This window comes from Balaenoptera physalus (assembly GCF_965194825.1).
Source record: "Balaenoptera physalus genome assembly, chromosome: 14".
Taxonomy (NCBI): domain Eukaryota; kingdom Metazoa; phylum Chordata; class Mammalia; order Artiodactyla; family Balaenopteridae; genus Balaenoptera; species Balaenoptera physalus.
In genome coordinates, this window is record NC_138893.1 from 387,685 (window position 1) to 408,824 (window position 21,140).

Genomic DNA, 21,140 nt, shown 5'->3' on the forward strand with positions numbered 1-21,140 from the left:
CCTCTCTTGTTGCAGAGCACAGGCTCCATACGCGCAGGCTCAGTAATTGTGGCTCACGGGCCCAGCTGCTCCACGGCATGTGGGATCTTCCCGGACCAGGGCTCGAACCCATGTCTCCTGCATTAGCAGGCAGACTCTCAACCACTGCGCCACCAGGGAAGCCTTCCCCTAATTATTTAATTTCGAATAAAAGTGGGATTTTATTTGGGGATTAAGAGTGGGCTCTGGAATTAGAATATTCAGATTCAGATTTTGGCATCACTTATATCTATGTGGTCTTAGGCACCATACATAACCTCCTATGACCTCAGTTTGCTCATCTATAAAATGACATAACAATGAGCACCTACCTCTTAAAGCCACTTTGAGAAAATAAAAAGTTTGCAGCACATATATGAGTGTCTGGCACATTCTAAGAGCTCAGCAACTGTTATCTACTGTTATCCTTCCCTAGACGGGGCATGGTAATTACTCTTCAGTCATGGAGAAGAACCCGCCTGCAGCCAGGAGTACTCTCTCTACTGCTAATATTTTTGGGCAACTGATCTTCGGGAACAGTTCATACGCTAACCTGTCTGTCCCGAATTTCCACAGGCTCCAAAAAGATTCATGAGTTGGAGAGCCTGATCTACAGCCCTATGCAGATCTTATTCCCTTTCTAACATCCCAGAAAACCTCTGCTTGAATATCTCCAGCAAAAGGAAACTGCCCCTTGGCTGTCCATGTGACTTGTGGATGGCCTACTGTTTCTAATTTTGTCCTGTGGGTCCACCCAGCAGAAGGTACTTAGCCCTTCAAACATGTAACTACATTATCAAGTTTCTAGGCTGAATATCCCCATGTTCCTAAAGTGTTATCCCAGGGCCTGATTGATATAGTCCCTTCCACAGGAACTCCTGCTTGTTAATATGCTTCAGAGCCACCCAATTCCTGGAAGGGAGGCTGCCCAGCTCTAAGGTGAGGCCAGGTTGGGGACAGGATTGTAAAGAAAGCCAGGGGACCAGATCTTCTTCATCATTCTACCCACTAACGCCCACCCCCATCACTCTACGCTTCTGAGAATCTTCAGAGATATGGCATCAGCTTTTTTCAAACATTTCCTGAGTTGGATGAGACGTCAGTGATGTTGCAGTGGGGTACCCTAACTAAGCAATTTATCCTTTCCACGTAACTTTAGGAAGGGAGGAGAAAGGAAATAGAGAGCGTTCGGTGAATATTGTGTGTCAAGCTCCATGCTGAATTTTTTTTAATTGTATTTATTTTATTTATTTATTTATTTTTGGCTGCATTGGGTCTTCGTTGCTGCACATGGGCTTTCTCTAGTTGCAGTGAGCAGGGGCTACTCTTCGTTGTGGTGCACAGGTTTCTCTTGCGGTGGCTTCTCTTGTTGCAGAGCACGGGCTCTAGGTGCGTGGGCTTCAGTAGTTGTAGCACACGGGCTCAGTAGTTGTGGCTTGCTGGCTCTAGAGCGCAGGCTCAGTAGTTGTGGTGCACGGGCTTCACTGCTCCGCGGCATGTGGGATTTTCCCAGACCAGGGCTCAAACCCGCGTCCCCTGCATTGGCAGGTGGATTCTTAACCACTGCACCACCAGGGAAGCCCCATGCTGAATATTTTTCATATGTTACTTCATTTAAATAAACAACAAACATAAGGGGCATTCTAATTACATTCCCCATTTTAAAGATGAGGAAACCGAGACTCAGGAAAGTCTAAAGCTTGCCCTCAACCACAGAGTGCTTAAGCAAGGATATGAACTCAGGCCACCCAATATAAAGTCCCTTGTGCTTTCCTCTCTACCAGACCTGTCTTCCAGGGTTCACCTCAACTTGCTCAAGGACTCAGCTACTACACAAACTATTCACTTAACACTGAGCCTGCAATTGCTGGCCTTGACTGGGCTCCACCAAGCTACCATAGTACTGAAGTATCCCTCTCGACCAGGGCTCAGCAAAGCACAGCCTGTGGGCGAAACCTCACCATTGCCTCTTTTTGTAAATAAAGATTTATTGGAACATAGCCACGCCCATTTATTTTCATACTGTCTATGGCTGTTTTCACACTGCAATGGCAGAGTTGAATAGTTGAACAGAGATTGTATGGTCTGCAAAATCTAAAATATTAATGAGGTAGCCCTTTACAGACAAAGTTTGTCAACCCTGCCCCAGACCCACATTATATTGGCAAATATCTCATTAACCCATGGACAGTCGTAAAACCACAAGTGAGAGGAACAATGGAATCATAACCCTTTGTTATTTCTCTCATGGATCTTTCTTACATATATGTTTATATGTTGGTACTTTTTCCACATTAACCATAATCTACTTTTCTAGGATAGGCTACACCACCTCAGAACTATTGTAACACCTGTTTCAATCTCTGTTTTCATGTGGTAATTTCTCATTTGCCATAAGGGGTGGTGTGTGGACAGTGGTTTCTATTTTTCCAGCATCCAGGCAGTTACCTCTCCCACCGTGTGCAGCTTTGGTAGGACTTTCAGTCAAGGTGCCCTGTCCTCCTCTAACCAAAGACAGGCTTGAGACCCAAATGGCCCATTAGGACTCCTTTCCCACAATTTCACATCTGGAATATCATGACTCACGGACAGAAATTTAGCGAGAGTTGATTTGCACCTGCATTAGTGCCCTTCCAAGACTCTTCATTCCTGCTGCTCTGCAAATTGTCCTTTCCAAGCCTGGTTCTTCAGATGTAAATTCCTTTTTAAATTAAGTTGGCCAGATCAGTGTGTCACTTGTAACCAGACCCAGCTAATACAATAGGTCCATAAAAACCTGCAGGGTACGAGAATTTGTCTCTAAGGAATCTGATTCCTTCTGAACAAAATAGGACTAGGGGAGAAAGGTCTTGATTGAACCTATAAAACCTTAGAAGATATTTTTAATTCAATTATTGAATGCAGAAACATATAAAGGAATATGAACACCATTTCACAGATATTAAATTAGCCCCAATAGTTAACGTACAGTGATTTCCTATTGCTGATGTAATTTTAGTTCTTTAGGACTAGCAGCTGATTTCTTTGTGACAACATAGTACACCGTTAGTATTAAGCATCAGAGACTACCTCTCCATGGCTTCCACTTGGGGACATTTGCTCAGCTGTGATGGCAAAGGCACAGGTGAGGATTTTTAATGCCTTTAACATGTAACTGACAAGATAACAAAGCAGAGCTCACTACATCTGATTCTTGACATTCACACCAGAGGGTGTCTGGGGATGCTAGGAACCAGGATGACCCAGGAATTCAATGCAAACCAACACAAAGCAGGGGCACCCACAGCCTCTGGTCTCAACACCAAAAGGTCTGCCAGGCAGTGAGAAAACAGTAGGTCCCCAAAGGACAGAAGAAATGAAAATTTCCTCTGCAAAGGCAATTCCTGCATCACTTGAACTGTAGGGAAGAACTCTCAAGATCATTTAGCCCACCGACTCTCGGAGGAAGGAATCCCCTTCAGAAAAACCCCTGAAAAACAGGTGTCACTAGAGCCGTCCAGGTGAATACCATCAATGATGATGAACTCATTACCTTTAAGGCAGCTTGATTCATTTTTAGAAAGCACAAATTGTTAGAAACTTCTAACAACTCTGAATTGAATAAAACCACATACACAAAAAATGCTACCCCCTCTTCCTTGTGGCCATCCTTCACACCTACCTTGATCTTACTTTTCATGGCCCACTAAATCGTCTCAACTCCTAACCTAACACCACAGAAGCTCCAAATCATTTTTAATGTGGCATGCATTGAGTTTTTACTTTCCTACCTGTAGAGGTCAATCAGGTCCTGTCAGGAAAGGTATGGCATGCTCAAATTTAGTAACTTGAGGACAGTTTAACAAAGGGACCATTTACAAAAGTGTGAGCACAGGGTAGGGAAACTAAAAGGGATTGTACAATACCCCAGGGTATTACCACTCCAGGCTTGAACGAACAAGGAAAGCAGTTAGCAGAGCTGGATACAGGGCAAGCCAAGTAAAGAGGATTGCCTGGCAGGAGCTGTAACCTTCAGCTTCAGATGGCAGCCTCACAGGACAGGGGTTGGTGGAATAAATACCCCTCCCTCACTCTTCTCCTTGACTCCAATCTCCTGCCAGAGGTTTTCATTGGCTAAACGTAATTGGAAACTTGAGGGAAAGGGAGCGCATCAAAGCACTTTATACAAGTTAGATTCCTGGGGCACAGAGCAGAGCGGTGAGCAGGCCTGAGGGGCAAATGGAAAATATCTAGCACATAAGACATCCCATGTCTTGTCTGCCCAACATGCATTCACTTTTATTCTGGTAACAATACCTCAATTTTCTTCTAGGGAACTGCTTCCCACCCACTCTCCTGTCACATGATTTAAGCCCAGCTGATCGCACCTCTAACAGCAGGAGAGGTCATGTGACTCAGGACTCAGGCCTGTCCAATCAGCATCACAACCCTCTTATCATAGTGATTGACTCAGATAAACATTAACTCAATTAAGGACAATGTCAAGCAAACACTGTTCTTCTGCAGGAGAGGAATGTTCTCCTTTCCCCCAGATTGGTGGATATTAGCCCGGAGCTACTGGAAGCCACAGTGCCCCCCAAAAGAAGAGCCTGGATAAAGAGAAAGTTAACTCAGAGGAAGGCAGAGCCAAGAGAGAGAAAGACGCAGCCCTGATAACATTGTTTGAGTTCCTGAATCCAATTGTGCCTGAAATCTACCCTGACTATCCCAGCCTGAAATTTAAATGATATTGAAAAGAAAAGTTCCTATAGTATAAAGAGCACTATTGGGACATAAGTTCAAAGTCTGGCTCCATCACCTTCTAGCTAGGCAACATTGGGAAAACACTTAACTTTATGATCTTCAAGTTCCTTGACTTTAAAACAGGAAATTATAATGCCCTGCCACTCTCCTAGGCTTACTGTGAGTACTAAACAAGATCACAGATTTAAAGGTCCCTTGTAAACTGCACGGCACTGTACAAATGTCACAGATTCTTCTGCAGGTCACCCCCACCTTCAGATGTACCACACTCGGGACATTGGTAACGCAGTGTTCCACAGTCAGGGGCACACAACATTCTAAAATTACTTCCAAGGCTGAGTAATGACATATTGGAAAGCAGCTGTCAAGAGCGGTGGCAATCTCGACATTGCCAAATAGAAAAAAAAAAAAAAAAAGAAAGAAAGAAATGAACAGAATCGGCTTTATTTTAAAGAGACAGACTGGAATCAGCAACTAAGAAACAAAATAATGAGAAAAATTCCACTGAGTTAAAAACTATGTCTGAAACAATGTCAGGGCAGAGGAAGATGAGAAACAGGCAAACTGAAGAAAAATGGTCCATGCTCTGGGGTGCTGTGATTCAAGCTGCAATAGTCACAGCTGGGTAGCAACAGAGTCAAAATCAAAAACCATGGAACAGACAAGATGGAGTGCTTCCCTGAGGACAGAGAACTGTTGAAAGGAAAAGCCCATACGTTACAACTATAAAATACTGGGAAAGAATAAAGCCAGAGGCCAGCAAGTGGGGCAGTAAACCCAAGCTCAGAAAAACAGAAAGATATCAAAGGTCTCACAGCTGAAGCCAACCTAACGGTGAGCTGAGAGCACTTCACCAAGTGGCTAAACCCCATGTGGAAATTTCAAAACTGAACTGGGAAAAATCCAAAGCACAGCTAGGAAAATGTGTTACCGCAGAGGCAAAAGAGAAAAACACATGTGCAAAATGCTTCAATGTGCCCCTCAGTGCTCACCTCACAAACACAAATACCAGGCTTGGATAAAGCACTTGGCTTTTTGCTGGTCCAGCAACTCGATTCTACTGTAGACTAAAAGCAAAGAGCAGAGGAAAAATTAACTTGAATTTATAATCCATATGCCATGTGCGCCACAGTTTACCAATGGACTAGAAACTGCAAGTAGGGTTAAGTCCAAAGGAAAGTGAAATCTTCCTTGTCCAACTGAAGAAACACAAAGTGCTCAAAAGAAATGTATATTTCAAAAATGATTTTCAGCATCTGAGCAAAGGACTGTGCTAAGTGCTACATAGGACAGGAGATGAAAGCAACATAGTCCTTCCCCCCGCCCCACCCCACCCCACCCCCAAACAGCTAGTAATCCAATTGAGAAGGAAAATCCCACTAGACAAGACAGAATGTAGAATGGAACACAGCGGGTGGGACACACCAGACTTAGGCGGCTATAGAGCAGGTTTCTGCTCAGTGAAAATCATGAAAAAATAGACTCACATGACAATTTTCTTCCCTTGTTTAAGTGGGCGGAGGAAGTGAATAAATCAGCTTGAAAGCATTTGTTGATACTTTCCCCTCCCTCCCAACTACCCCTCCCCCAAACACAGCATCATCCAGTCCTGCCCCTTCCACATCCAGACTGTACCTCGAGTTCTTCTTCCCTCAATCCCTGTTGCTACTACCCTTGTTCAGGCCACCGTATTCTCTTGCCCGGACCACCCAGATTATCTGCTTATTCCCATTCGCTTTCCCTTATTATCAGTCTTCTACCCAGCATCCAGAGTAAGGTTTTTAAATGTAAACTAGAGCAAAACCCTTCCACGGCTGCCAAGACTACAATGAAATATCAACTCCTTCAAGACCCTGTACCTTCCAGCCTCTGACCACTCCTTCAGGCTCATTTCCTCACTCACTCCAGCTTCACTGACTGCTCAGTTCTCTGAATGCCCCACACTCTTTGCCACCAAAATACTTTAGCATATGCTGTTCGCTGTCTGTGATGCTGTTCCCTCCCACTCTTCTCCTCTTCTTTGCCTGGAAGTCTCAACTGAAAATTCACTCCCTCAGACAAGTCTTTCTGAGCTCCCACCATAAACTAGGTCTCAGAGCAGCCTGTACTTTTCTTTATCATAGTTGGTAATTATATATTTATTCTGTGTCTGACTCCTCACAATACTAAAAAGCAAGGAAATTTTCTTCTTGCTTCCCACTATACACCCAGGTCCTAGAATAGTTCGTGGCACCCAGCAGGGGATCAGAAAGTATTTGCTGAATGAAGATATACGCTCAGCACTAACATGGTGTACAAAAGTAGAAATTATGTCCTCTTTATTCAAAGTGCTTCCAATCTAATATACACAAAACAAATGGAAGCAGGAAAAAATAGAAGAAAATCACACGTACATCAGATTATATGGAAAGTGCCATAGAGGTGCATAGGAAGTCCATGTATCTTATAAAACAGAAAACACCAAATAAAGAAAAGGTATTCTTTTAGGTCATTTCTATCTTCAGGGGAATCCCCATGGAGTCATTGGTAACCACAATTTTCTGCAAAGGTAGAACCAAAAATAAAGAAAAACAAAACGCAAAATAAAACCCACCGACCTGTCCATAAATAGAGACCAAAGGATCTCGGCTTACTAACCCAGGATTGCAACAAACGGATGGCCAACTGTGCCAGCAGCACTGAAGCTGTGCTGGCCGCCAGTGCAGGTCCCACATTTGCACCACCTGAGCAGTAGAGAAATTAGAAGAAGAAATTAACGCCAAAATTGGTTCCACTTGGAGACATAGCACTGGAAAGCATCACACCCACACTTACAACAAGGAACAAGCTAGACAAACGGCAAATTAACAATTTTTCATGAACTAATCAGAAAGCTGAGGTCACAGAGCCAATAACCAACCCAGAATCTGAGGAAAAACAGGCATCCACAGGAAGAAACAGGACCCAGGCCTTTGCTTGGCTGGGACAAACCCCTCTGGACACCATATAAGCCATTAGGAAGAATTTAGCTAGAAATGTTTAACAAATGGCTGAAGGCCAATCGTAGGTTTGCTAAGGGCTGCAGTAATAGGAAAAGCTGGGTGAAGGGTATGTGGGAGCTTCCTGTACTATCTTTGCAACTCTTCTGTTAAGTCTAAAATTATTTAAAACAAAAACTGATGGGGGACTCATGAACACTACTGAGCATGGACAGAGGCAAACGGAAAAAATATCTCATGGGAGGTCTCCCATCCCAGGCATGCATGGTACTCTCAAAAGAATATCCACAAAGATGGCCTCACTCACCAAAAATATGAAAAAAAAAAAACCCAGGAATTCTAATGACTCAGCCCACAGACCCAACAACTAGAAGTTCTTCACCCCTGAAAAACTACAGATATATTTATTTTGCATTCCTAGAAATTATAATAGAGGTTCACATCACATTAATTGAAATAAATTCAGAAGGGAGGTATAGGATGCATGGAGCAATGGGACGCAAAAAACCAGAACACCCGTTGGTAAATTTAAGTAAGAACTGACTATAAAAATAATGAGGATGGGGGAAGGGGTATATGAGAACTCTCAATGCTTTCCACTCAATTTTGCCATGAACCTAAAACGGCTCTAAAAAATAGTCTACTTTTAAAAAAATACATAAATGATAACTTTTTTGTACTGAAAAACAAAATGGAATTAAAATACTAGATAAAAATAGCACAGAAGATGGAAAAGCCTCTCACAGCAGACCATGGGAGGAATATTTAAACGAAGTTAAAGCTTTCTAAAAATACTAATATTGTTCAGGAGGAAGACAGAAATATTGATTTACTATAGACTTTGTTAAAAAATATATGATTAAGTACTTCCGTTTAAAACTCAGGTTCAAGATGGCAACACACACACTGAATCTACAGATACAAATAGAACAACTTCCTCTGAAAAAACCTAAAAACTGAGCAACTTCTACACATGGGGCCAAGGAGAAGGCCCACAGCCAGCACGTGGGACACAGTCTCGGCATAAACGCCACCCCTACTCCTCCCCCCGCCCCCCCCCAGTCAGGAGGGAACTCAACACCCAGAGCGCCTCCGAGGAGCAGAGGATCTGAACCCCACACCAGGCACCCCAACTTCCAAGACCTGCACCCGAGAGGCGAGCCCCCAAAACATCTAGCTTTGAAAACCAAGGGGCTCTTATGCCCAAGACCCACAAGGCTGTAGCGACCTGAGAAACAGCTTTTCCGGGCCTGGCGCTGGGACTCACCTGCTCCAGGGCCCCGTGCGGAGCAGCCGCTGGGCGCCCAGACTTTGTGGTGGGGAGGCTCGTCTGCTTGTCCTGCAGCTTCGGCCTGAGGTCAGGCCTCCGAGTTGACACACATCTGGGGCCTTGCGGGGGTGCTGTCTGCCTGGGAGACTGGCGGGCGCTGTCTCCGGACCCGTCCTCCGCCTACCCCAGAAGGACTCCCATCTTAGCGCAGCCGGACTCCATCTTAGCGCCTCCCCCAAGGGAGCTCCTCCGCGCCTCCGCTGCCCAGGGCGGTCTTTGCAGCGGCGGCCAAAAGATACCCCTTGATCACCTGGCTCTGGGAGCAATTGCCCATTGGCCAGAAAAGAAGCCAAAGCTTAGAAAGGTACGAAGCCTGCCAGGTCTCAGAGTTCGTAATGGTGGACAGTGGTGGAAACTCGGGACGCCAGAGCTCAGGCTTCCCTAGGTGAACACTAGCTTTCTGCATTTGTCAGCTTGAGTGAAAGGCCCTGCCTGCTTTTTGCTTTGCAAACTTTCCTTCGTCTCTCAAGTTGCACCCCTTGAAGGAGTGTTACCTGGCCCCTCAGTCTGGGCTTCCACAGGACACAAGGCACACCTGAATCTTAGCCCTTTACCACACTGGATGTGTTACTTTACCTGATTCCCAATTAGACTGAAAGATCCCTGAGGGCAGAGGCTAATTCTTTTTTTTAAAATTTTTTCTGTGTCTGTTTTTAATTGATGTATAGTTGATTTATAAGTTTCAGGTGTACAACATAGTAATTCACAATTTTTAAAGGTTGTAATCCATTTATAGTTACTGCAAAATATTGGCTATATTCCCTGTGCTGTATAATATATTCTGTAGCTTATTTATTTTATAAAGAGTAGTTTGTACCTCTCAATCCTCTACCCTATCTTGTGCCTCCCCCCAACCCTCCCCCAACTGGTAACCACTAGTTTGTTCTCTGTGAGTCTGTTTTTTTAGACTCCACACATAAGTGATATCATACAGTATTTATCTTTCTCTGTCCAACTTATTCCACTAAGCGAGATACCCTCCAAGTCCATCGATGTTGTTGCAAATGGCAGAATTTCATTCTTTTTTATGGCTGAGTAATATTCCATTGTGTATATATACCACATCTTCTTTATCCATTCATCAGTTGATGGACACTTAGGTTGCTACCACCATATCTTGGCTATCGTAAACAATGCTGCTACGAATGTTGGGATGCATATGTCATTTTGAATTAATGTTTTTGTTTTCTTCAGATATATAACCAGGAGTGGAATTGCTAGGTCATATGGCAGTTCTATTTTTAGATTTTTGAGAAACTGCCATACTGTTTTCCACAGTGGCTGCACCAATTTACATTCCCACCAAAATTGTAGAAGAATTCCTGTTTCTCCACATTCTCACTAATATTTGTTATTTGTGGTCTTTTTGATGATAGCTATTCTGACAAGTGTGAGGTGATACCTCATTGTGATTTTGATTTGCATTTCTCTGATGATTAGTGATTTTGAGCATCTTTTCATGTGCCTGTTAGCCATCTGTATGTCTTCTTTAGAAAAATGTCTATTCAGTTCTTCTGCCCATTTTTTAATCAGGTTTTTTTTTTTTTTTTTGATATTGAGTTGTATGAGCTCTTAGTATATTTTGGATATTAACCCCTTAACGGTCATATCATTTGCAAATATTTACCTCCATGCAGTAGGTCGTCTTTTTGTTATGTTGATGGTTTCCTTTGCTGTGCAAAAGCTTTTAAGTTTAAGTAGGTCCCATTTGTTTATTTTTGCTTTTGTTTCCTTTGCCTTAGTCGACAGATCCAAAAAAATATTGCTACAATTTATGCAGAGGCTAATTCTTAATAGACTTTTTATTCCCGGGTCCTGGCACAGCTTGTTTGTGAATGAAAAAGAATTAGACACTCCTTATGAATCAACAGAAGATAACTATTTCTTAATAAGGCTCCGCACCCAATTTCAGTGTGGGTTTTTTCCCCACACCAAGCAGTTCTCCAACACCAGCTGGGTGTCCTACAATTTAAATCAGTCCTAACACTATCTACCTGGAGATAACATCAGATCCCACAAGTTAAGTGCTCAGTCCTACAAGAGTGCCCCCCCCCCAACTTCAGACACAAGTTCAGTTTGTCACTAGTGCTTCTGACAAACCAGCTATAAATTGGATGTTCCAATAACCCCCTCTCTGGGTTCAATTAATTTGCTGGAGCGGCTCACAGAATTCAGAGAAACGTTTTACTGACCAGATTACTGATTTATTATAAAAGGGTGTAACTCGGGAACAGCCAGATGGAAGAGATACATAGATAGGGCAAGGTATATGGAAAGGGCCTGGAGCTTCCATGCTCTCGCCAAGCACATCACTCTCCCCAGGTCTCCCCATGTTCACCAACCCAAAAGCACTCCGAACTCCACTCTTTTGGGTTTTTATGGAGGCTTCATCACATCGGCATGATTGATTAAATCATTGACAACAGATGATTCAACTCAGTCTCCAGACCCTTTCTCCTCCCAGGAGGTTGAAGGGCAGGACTGAAAGTTCCCACCCTCCATTCACACAGTTGCCTCCACTGGCAACCAGCCCCCAAACGTAGGAACTTTTCAAAAGCCGCCTCATTAACATAACAAAAGACACCTTTATTGCTCTCTTCACAGAAAATTACAAGGATTTTAGGAGCTCTGTGCCAGGAATGGGACAATGACCAAATATATATTTCTTATTATAAATCACATTATCACTTAATAGTTACCATTACCACAAACAACATAAATTAAATGTTCTTAAATCTTCATGGTCAAATTTTTAAAGCTGTTCTGAATTGCAGATCATTTGTAAATGAATTTCTTTTCAATTAAGAGGGTATTGACATTTCCTGAGCACTCTGCAAATTCTAAGAATGTGTGCAGTCACCATGGTTTTTTACCTGACTACAGTATGGCTTAATATTGTTTTCAAAAATTTATCTGTATGTGTCCTAGTTGCATTCATTGTGCTAACAGAAATACCCTCCATGAATTCTCTGTTTCCAAAGTTAATTTGGCAAACATCTGCTACAAGAAAATGGTCCAGATGGTTTTTGACATGTAGTGACAATAAATAAGTGGTCCTTTTCACATATTGCATGGTGTTTGCTGCAGTTTTCTATTAAAGGGATGTGGTTTTTAAAAGGGAAAAAAGACCACTTAATTTCATGGCCACCCAAGGCACATGGAAACATATGTGGCTCATGTGTCTAAATGCCAGACCACTCTTTATAGATTCAAATGGGGTCACATTGCCAGTAATATCTCATATGTTACTGACCCATGTCTCTTTCTGATAATTTAACATCACTTACCACATGCTTTACATGTATTAATCTTAATCTTTTCAACAACCCTATATAGTAAGTATTATCTCTATTTCCAGACATAGAAATAGTCCAGAATTATTAGTTAGGTGGTAGAGCACCTGACACCAGAGTCCATGTTCCTGCTGTCCACACACTCTCCACACCAGTGGTTTCTCCACTACCAGGTTTCATGCCCAGTGGACAAGGCCTTCTCTGTGCAAACTTGCACGAGGGCACCTTGTTATGCCTCTGAAGCCCATTGTCTGTCCCCTCCCATCAGACAGAGTGGCACATTTGTGCCCACCCTGCAAGCTCTCAGGCACAGAAGAACCATCCAGAAGTGCAGAGGATGCCTCTCTCACCCAATCCAGTGTCCCTCTTTTATATCCAAACAGCAGTTTACCATAGTATCTCTCAGAGCATCTTCTGAATCACTTTCATCTCTGCCTCAGATCCCTCTCGCCCTATGCCGGACCAGAGGACTAAATCTAAGACAGACACTGCAATTCCCCTTCCCAAGGAGCAAAGGTTTTTATCCAAAACCCAATAGCACCCTGATCACTGCACACTGAGCTGGGTTAAGAGGCAGGCGAGCACTGAGTTATCATAGGAAATGTAACCAGACAGAAAATGCTGTATTCATCGAAACTCCTTCCATGAAGAATGTGACATGTGGTTGAGAGGAATACGTTAAAAAGTCACTTGGAGATGGTAAGATCCCACAAGGGTGTGTAAAGGTGGTAGTTAAATGCCTGGTAAGGAGGGGCGGGGCGGGGGGGGGGCGGGTTTGTCTGGTTAGCCTCTGAGTTTGACTTGTTGGGGGAAGTGAACAAGTTTGGGACTAGAGGGGAAGTGTTCTTGACAAGGTCTAAGAGCTGAGGGGGATGGGTCTGCCTCTCCCACAAGGAGCGCTTAACCTTTCCCCAGCTGAACAGGAATTTGAAGAGGCACCATACTGAGAGCCTGAGAATGCCATACAAGCCTGCCCTATAGTTTCCAGCAGTAGGTATGGCCTGGGCTGCTGCTAAGATTCCTACCTTCCATATAACTATTTCTAGAAATTTTTAACTTTCTTAAATTTAACTAATTTTTTACTTTCAATATTTATAGCACCTGCTTTAAATAGAGCCCTAGGCTATTGTTGTGAGAACACAAGAAGAACATTAGCGTCTGGGAAGCTTTAAATGAAGGAACAAAACTATTACATACAAAACACTTAAACAACATAAGTGCTTAACTTAAGTAACATTAAATAACTTAAATAACACTAGTGAGCACTTAGTATATCTGACGCTGTGCTGAGTGCTTTATATGCACTACTTCATTTAATGCACACACGCGCGTGCGCGCACACACACAATACCTTGAGGTAGGTACTAGTATTATCTCCATCTTACAGGTGAGAAACCTAAGACTAAGAGATATTAAATAATTTGCCCAAGGTCCTCCAGCTAACAAAGGGCAGAGCCACTAGAAGTCAGTATGTGAAGGAGATCCACCAAAAGGTGTGGGCAGAACTCAATGGAAGGGATAAGAATAGAAGAGCTGTTGAAGAGGGTGAGAGAGTGAAAGAAAGCCAGGAAGACAAGACATGCAGTGGAAACAACTTGAGTAAGGGTGCAGATGTCAGAATAAAACTCCAGAATCCAAACTACGACCCGCAAGACAAATCCAGCCCACCATCTGTTTTTGTGCAGCTTAGTTTTGCAAATTAAGAATGGCTTTTGCCTTTTTAAGTGGTGAGAGGAGAGGGAGGATCAAAACAAGAATAATATTTGTGGCCCAAGAAATCATATGAAATTCAAATTTTAGTGTCCAAAAATTTTAGTGTCCAAAAGTTTTATGATACACAGCCACACCCATTCATTTATATATTGTCCATTGCCACTTCAAGCTACAATGGTAGTGTTGAGTAGTTGCAACAGAGAATGTGTCCCCAAAAAGCCGAAGACATTTATTTTATCACCCTTTGCAGAAAAAATTGGCTGACCCCAGGCTACAGCAGAGAGAGGTCCTTCTCAAATACCAGATAATGATGTTTTGCCAGTTTACAGGAGAACATAAAAAATAAGTATAGGGGCTTCCCTGGTGGCACAGTGATTAAGAATCTGCCTGCCAGGGGCTTCCCTGGTGGCGCAGTGGTTGAGAATCTGCCTGCCAATGCAGGGGACACGGGTTCGAGCCCTGGTCTGGGAAGATCCCACATGCCGCGGAGCAACTAGGCCCATGAGCCACAACTACTGAGCCTGCGCGACTGGAGCCTGTGCTCCGCAACAAGAGAGGCCGCGATAGTGAGAGGCCCGCGCACCGCGATGAAGAGTGGCCCCCGCTTGCCGCAGCTAGAGAGAGCCCTCGCACAGAGATGAAGACCCAACACAGCCAAAAATAAATATAAAAAATAAATAATAAATAAATTTAAAAAAAAAAGAATCTGCCTGCCAATGCAGGGGACACGGGTTCGAGCCCTGGTCTAGGAGGATCCTGCGTGCCGCGGAGCAACTGGGCCCGTGAGCCACAACTACTGAGCCTGCGCGTCTGGAGCCTGTGCTCCGCAACAAGAGAGGTCGCGATAGTGAGAGGCCCGCGCACCGCGATGAAGAGTGGCCCCCGCTTGCCGCAACTGGAGAAAGCCCTCGCACAGAAACGAAGACCCAATACAGCCAAAAACAAATATAAATAAATAAATAATTTTTTTTTTTTTTAAAGTATAATTAAGTGGATTTTTCGTAAAGTTAAACTTACTCAATTTAAAGAAGAGCCCTTTATCCTGAGGTGACATCCTTCCTACTTTTTGTTGGAGTGAAGTGACGTCCTTTCTGCTATTCAGTGATAATGAATGATGGTTTGGTTCTGTTTAATCTCCTTATCTACCCTGGTTAATGGGGATAGAAGAAGCAATGTCTTCTCTCCTCTCTCTTGCTCTTCCTTAGCTGCTTCTTTTGGCATCTATCTACTCCACCCACCCGCTCTCATTTTTCCCAGCTCCAACACTGTAGCTCTTCTGCAAAGTTAGTGACCTCAAAAAGAATTCACACTCCACAGAAATAGCAAAGGAGAGATATTACAGGTTACCTGCCATCTGTGTTTCAAGGTAGATGTCTAGTTCCATGTGACTGAGTCCCAAGCAGCTCCACTGCTTTACAAGCCAGTTTTTCTTCTCGGCAAAAGCAGCAGCTCCGCTATCTTATCATCAGAGCATAGAGCTCAGTACCTTTTCCGTGTCATAAGCACTCCATAAATGTCTGTGCCGAGTTTTTAGGAGTTGATTCTAAATGTACACATTATAGGCTACTTGAGTGACCTTGATGGGAATTTCTATCAAAGCAGACAAAGATTTCCTCCCAAAATCAAGCCAGAAATACATTCCTGCGCAAAATGATCACTCTTAAGTACATCTAATTTTTAAAAAATAAGTTGTAGCTTTTAAAAAACCTTTTTATTGGAGTATAATATACAAAGAAGTACACAGGTCACAAGAGTACAACTCAACAAATTTTCACAAATTGAACACACCCTTGGAACCAACATCCAGGACATTTCCAGCCCCTAGAATCCCTTTCTGCTCCATTCCAGTCACTGCCCCCAAAGGGCTGAAAAACCATCCTGACTGCTAACAGCATAGATCAGTTTTGCCTGTTTTTGTAATCTATGTATAGAGAGTCATACAGTATATACTCTCTTGGGGCGGGCTTCTTTCACTCCAGTGATGGGGGAGTTGTGGGTGGAGGTGAGGAAAGAAATGTTCTACCCCAACAGGAAGGAGTATTTTATCATTTACAATGTTTGAATGACAGCACATGGTGATAATAAAAAAGAAAAACTGATTTTTAGTCAGTTTTATTATTGTTTTTACATTCTCTACACACAATGCACATCGTTATTGCCTACACCTGGGGTGAACTGCTTCCACCACCAAGTTGTGCCAGTACACTACCACTTACAAACATGGTAAGTAATGTGTCACTTACCATTATATTTAGCAGATTCGTCTATGTGGTTGCACTAGATGTAGATCATTCATTTTCATTGCTGTGTAAGATATCATTGAGGGACTATACCGCAAATTCATTTATTCATCTATTTTTGATGGGCATTAGGTAATTTCTAGTTTGGGGCGACTATGAACAGTGCTGCTCTGAACATTTCTGTCTGTGTCTTTTGATGAACGTATGGAGGTACAATATTTCTGTTGCATAAATACTGAGGAGACTTTCTGGGGTCATAGGGTAGGCATGTGTTTACCTTTGATATGCTGCCAAAGAGTTTGCCAAATAGTTGTACCAACTTACACTCTCACCACCAATGTGTGGGCACCCCTGCTGTCCCGCATCCCTGTCAACACTTGGTATTTCCGTCTTTTCATTTTGGCCATTCTGGAAACTGTGTTGCATATACCCAAAATTATGAAATATTGGGAAATACCTGGAATATTGATTTCTTCAGAAGGGATCCTCAAGGGGAAGGAAAATATCAAATTCATTCAGGCATGAGAAAGCCTAAAAGATCAGCTCTAGATTATGTTAACGGAATATGACTATCAGAAATAGGGAGACCTATGTAAATAAGTGATGTTAATTTAACAAATATTTATTGAAGGTGTGCTGTTAGGGATTGAATTGAGTGCCCCCTCACCCCACCGAAATTTATGTATTGAAGCCCAAACCTACAATGTGATTATTTAGAGATAGGGCCTTTAAAAAGGCAATTAGGGTTAAATTAGGTCAGAATCCAGTAGGATTGGTGTCATTATAAGAAGACACACTAGAGCTTTCTCTCTCTACGCACACACAGAGGAAAGGCCATGTGAGGACACAGCAAGAAGGCAGCCAACCTCAAGCCAGAAAAAGAGGCTTCACCAAAAACCAACCTTGCTGGCACCTTGATCTTGAACTTCTAGCCTCCAAAACTATAAGAAAATAAATTTCTTTTGATTAAGCCACCCAGTCTGTGGTATCCTGTTATGGCCGCCCGAGCAAACACATACTCTACATCAAGCACTATGCTAGGGACTGGGATGTCATGGTGAACAACATTAAGCTCCTAAATTCGAGAAGCTTGGGCTAGCCATGATGCCACTGGGACATGTGAGAGTATGAACTTTTGCAAAAGTGTGTCATGGACTTCTAGTGTGGACAGAACAGTAGATGGAGGACCCCCTCCTATAATTTGCATTTGCTTCCATCAGTGCCGTCTCTCCTTTTATTTCCTACCTATAGTTTTTGAAGCCCAGAGGCTTAATTCTAAGACACATTGATCTATTCTACCCCAGGGAGTCACTGTGTTTCATTGTTGCTATGATGTGTATTTTTTCATATTTTATTATCACTGAATTGAGACATGGTTATTGTTGTGGAGTCTTACCAATTGATGTCAGTCTGGATTGAAGTCAAGTTTTTCTAGAGAGGATTTGAGTTTGCTTTTGCCAGTCATGTGGGTCCATACCAAACTGATACCACTTTAAATTCTCTCCTTGAAGTTTTTTTTTTTTTAACATCTTTATTGGAGTATAATTGGTTTACAGTGTTGTGTTAGTTTCTGCTGTATAACAAAGTGAATCAGCTATATGTATACATACATCCCCATATCCCCTCCCTCTTGCGTCTCCCTCCCACCCTCCCTATCCCACCCCTCTAGGTGGTCACAAAGCACCAAGCTGATCTCCCTGTGCTATGCAGCTGCTTCCCACTAGCTATCTACTGTACATTTGGTAGTGTATATATGTCCATGCCACTCTCTCACTTCCTCCCAGCTTACCCTTCCCCCCTCCCCACGTCCTCAAGTCCATTCTCTACATCTGCGTCTTTATTCCTGTCCTGCCCCTAGGTTCATTAGAACCATTTTTTTTTTAGATTCCATATATATGCGTTAGCATACGGTATTTGTTTTTCTCTTACTGACTTACTTCACTCTGTATGACAGACTCTAGGTCCATCCACCTCACTACAAATAACTCAATTTTGTTTCTTTTTATGGCTGAGTAATATTCCATTGTATATATGTGCCACATCTTCTTTATCCATTCATCTGTCGATGGACACTTAGGTTGCTTCCATGTCCTGGCTATTGTAAATAGTGCTGCAAAGAACGTTGTGGTACAGGACTCTTTTTGAGTTATGGGTCTTCGTTGCTGCACGCGGGCTTTCTCTAGTTGCGGCGAGCGGCAGCCACTCTTCGTTGCGGTGAGCAGGCTTCTCATTGCGGTGGCTTCTCTTTGTTGCGGAGCAGGGGCTCTAGGCTCACAGGCTTCAGTAGTTGTGGCACGCGGGCTCAGTAGTTGTGGCTCGTGGGCTCTAGAGTGCAGGCTCAGTAGTTGTGGCACATGGGCTTAGTTGCTCCGCGGCATGTGGGATCTTCCCAGACCAGGGCTCGAACCCGTGTCCCCTGAATTAGCAGGTGGATCCTTAACCACTGCGCCACCAGGGAAGTCCTCCTTGAAGTTTTCTGACCCATATTGGTAAAGCCAATTTAGACCACAAACCAAAATGAGAACCTGTCTGCAGTTCCAATTTTCAGGGGAAATTTAGTTTTCCTCCTTCCACCCAGGGCCAGGTTTAAATATCTAAGGTTTCTGCGTAATCTCTGCTTAGAAGGTTTCTTTTCCATGAGGATGCAGCCTTTTGGACTTTCTGACTTTTTCTGTTGAAGGAGGTGACCCCTCCCCTTAGAGACTCTCCATCTTGGGTTTTTTTCTCTTTCTTTAGAGTACATAAAACAGTACCTTTGGGCTTCCCTGGTGGTGCAGTGGTTGAGAATCTGCCTGCCAATGCAGGGAACAGGGGTTCGAGCTCTGGTCTGGGAAGATCCCACGTGCCGCGGAGCGGCTGGGCCCGTGAGCCACAATTGCTGAGCCTGCACGTCTGGAGCTTGTGCTCCGCGGCAAGAGAGGCCGCGATAGTGAGAGGCCCGCGCACCGCGATGAAAAGTGGCCCACACTTGCCGCAACTAGAGAAAGCCCTCGCACGGAAACGAAGACCCAAAACAGCCATTAAAAAAAAAAAAAAAAAAAATTAATTAATGAAAAAAAACAAAAAACAGTACCTTTCACAACAGAGGGGATTCAATAGAAATAAAACTCTGTCCTCTGATTCCTCCAGTGTTTTATTACATTGTGTGGTACCTATCTGTTAACATACCTCTCCTATCACTAGTCTCTCAGCCTGTGAGGATGAAAATGAAACTGGAGAAACATCTGACTCAGCTCTGTACATGCAGATCCTAGCAATGTTCCTAGAACAAACTGGCAACTTAAAATGTGCATTGAAGAAATGAACAAGTAAGATCTTGAACAAGTAAATGCATAACCCATAGGTCAATCCTTTCCATCAATCTTTAGTGCAACTGAGACAATAGTGGTGAGATAGTCTTAAATCTATAGGTATTAGAATTGGCATTTAAAAACGTGTTTTATAAAAATACTTTGTTGATACATTAAATATTCACAACATACTGCTAAGGAAAACATAGGTCAAAACAGTAGGTATTGTATATATCACTTTTAAATGATTTCTATATATAATAATATACCAAAATATTAATAGCTAATTGTAAATCATAGATTTCTAGATAACTTTTTCTTATTTCTGCTTTCCCAGACTTTCTAAAATTTCCTCAATGGCTATATAATAACACACATATGCACATGATACATATTGGGTTTTTTCTTAAATAAGTCTGAAGGGCTTCCTTTGTGGCGCAGTAGTTAAGAATCCACATGCCAATGCAGGGGACACAGGTTCAAGCCCTGGTCTGGGAAGATCCCACATGCTGCAGAGCAACTAAGCCCGTGCACCACAACTACTGAGCCTGAGCTCTAGAACCCATGAGGCACAACTACTGAGCCCGCATGCCACAACTACTAAAGCCCGCATGCCTAGGGCCTGTGCTCCGCAACAAGAGAAGCCACCACAATGAGAAGCCCTCACACCGCAACAAAGAGTAGCCCTGCTTACCTCAACTGGAGAAAGCCTGCACGCAGCAACGAAGACACAAAGCAGCCAAAAATAAATAAATAAATTTGTTTAAAAAATAAATTTATTTTAAAAATAAATAAATAAAAATAAGTCTGAAAAAATGAGATAGGAATTTTGTGTTGTTTCCATCCTCTGAAAGGAAAATTGTTACTTTCCTTAATGAAATAGAACTTGGATGCCCCAATATTGGCAATGGAGAGAGACTCTTAAAATGGGAAGAGACAGCTAGATTGTGTTCCCAGCCAGTCAGTGTCAAATAAGAAGCAGCAAAAATGTGTCAGAATCTTCACACTGGTAAGTGTAATTTGAAAGTTTGTGTCATATTATAGTGTAATATTATATTGGGTGGGAGAACACATGATTTGTTTTCATAAATAATAAAAACTACAGAAAAACACTGACCACATCTTCTTATCTGATGGAACTTGAATTTTGACAGGTTAAGAAAGTCGATACGAGTTTCCCAAGATTCACCTTCCCCTTGGAGATCTCTCAGTAATTACTGCAGGTACTACCATCATGTCCTGAGCCACTCCTTAAACACTGGAGCCCAAATATGGACACATATCACTTTCATGGGCATCAACAAGCTTGGACCACGAAAACAAAACTTAACTAATGACAAAAGGATAACAAAATGGAATTACTCATGGAGCTTAATTAAAGCTTTATAATCAGCTTACATTAGGTAAGCATTGCTGGGACTTTCCTGCTGGCGCAGTGGTTAAGAATCTGCCTGCCAATGCAGGGGACACGGGTTTGAGCCCTGGCCTGGGAAGATCCCACGTGCCGCAGACCAACTAAGCCTGTGCGCCACAAC

The 21,140-nt window shown here is 42.9% G+C and overlaps 2 long non-coding RNA genes across 2 annotated transcripts in view; both read right to left on the reverse strand.

Annotated features, from left to right (window-relative positions):
• The window catches only part of LOC309643171, a 124,552-nt gene that overhangs the window by 72,586 nt on the left and 30,826 nt on the right, over nucleotides 1-21,140 (reverse strand). The window lies entirely within an intron of this gene.
• LOC309643157 lies at nucleotides 1,241-20,358 on the reverse strand. The gene is made up of 2 exons (XR_014253588.1): nucleotides 19,389-20,358; nucleotides 1,241-19,068 (listed from the first exon to the last, which is right to left on the reverse strand). It is a non-coding gene; the product is annotated as an uncharacterized lncRNA (long non-coding RNA).